The sequence below is a fragment of the Formica exsecta genome, unplaced genomic scaffold (assembly GCF_003651465.1).
Source record: "Formica exsecta isolate Colony F162 unplaced genomic scaffold, ASM365146v1 scaffold895, whole genome shotgun sequence".
NCBI classification, from domain to species: domain Eukaryota; kingdom Metazoa; phylum Arthropoda; class Insecta; order Hymenoptera; family Formicidae; genus Formica; species Formica exsecta.
The window spans coordinates 4520-5920 of NW_021853663.1; positions in this window are offsets into that span (position 1 = coordinate 4520).

The window sequence follows — 1401 nt, forward strand, 5'->3', positions numbered from 1 at the left end:
TAAAATTTATTTTAAAATTAATAAATGAATAATTTCTAAAAATATTTTACTTTTTTCAGGTGTAATAAGAAAACTACATCCAAATGCAATTGATGAGGAAATATCCGCTCCCATAAAAATATGGCTAGCCCACGCCAAAGAACGTATGGGGAGAGAAAAGGAACAAAACATGGAAGACCAAGAATGAATGGATGGAAACTTTCTATTTAAAAATAAAGTCCGCTCTAGTTTATTGTTTTGCGTATAGAGATATATACATGTTATTTTCTTTTTTTTATCGAATTTTAGTTTTAAGCGCACAAAACATGTTCAATATTGTTTATTTCTAAAAAAGACTTTACTTTATTTTAAAATTTATACTTATATATATATTTCTACATATGTAAATGAAATGTTTAATACGTTTATTACGTTATTTAATATGTTTATATGTTTATTTATTTTCATTTTTTTGTGTAATTTTAATTTCGAATGCATATAACATGATCAAGATTGTCTATCTCTAAGATTCTGCGTAAAATTTTTATACTCACATGTATATATATTGCGACGACTTTTCCTACCGTCTCGCGGCTGAGCGATAAACGCGGCCGCCGACTCGTTCTCTCCGTCGCGCGGGTGTAAATTGCGGCGACGAACAGGAGCTAATTCGCCGAACGGGAGATGCGGAAGGGTCGTTGACAAAAACGGGAAAACGGAAAAAAAGATCCACGCGCCATCCTCATTACAGTGTCTCTTGGAAGTCTGCAGTGGGTTCGTTTTTCAATTAAAAAAGATAAAAACCGTTTAAAAACTCGTGAATATACAAGGTGCAAAAGATCTAATCGAAATTGGGATACCATTCCAGTATTAATTCTTTTTAGAGAAGAATTGCCATTATGATGACTTAGATTTTCTCTTCTTCTAAAACTTTCATCTGTTCGCAACTCACACTTCACATTTTCAAATATAATCCTATTATGAAACCACTCACCTTCTACTGTACATTTCTCACATCCAAACTGAGAATTATGTGACACACATTGCTTTATAAAGCTACGAACTTGTGCATCCAAAATGAGTGCGAGTGAAGCGGGGATTTAAGGCGGGAGGAGGCACGAACCAAGCATCCATCTCTTCCGTGGCAGCGGCACTGTCGTGTCTGTGTAGGGCGGGGCGCGCCCCGGACTGCGTACGAGTGAAGCGAGGGGGGGATTTAAGGCGGGAGGAGGCACGAACCAAGCATCCATCTCTTCCGTGGTGGCGGCACTGTCGTGTCTGTGTAGGGCGTTTACACACTTCCTCAGCCCGACAAATAATTGAGATCTGTAAGTGAGATATACCAAAAGCTTTCATAACACATAAAGGAAATTGAGGAACAACGCTTCTCAGCACACAGAGCTAAGATCGCTATGTACGCAA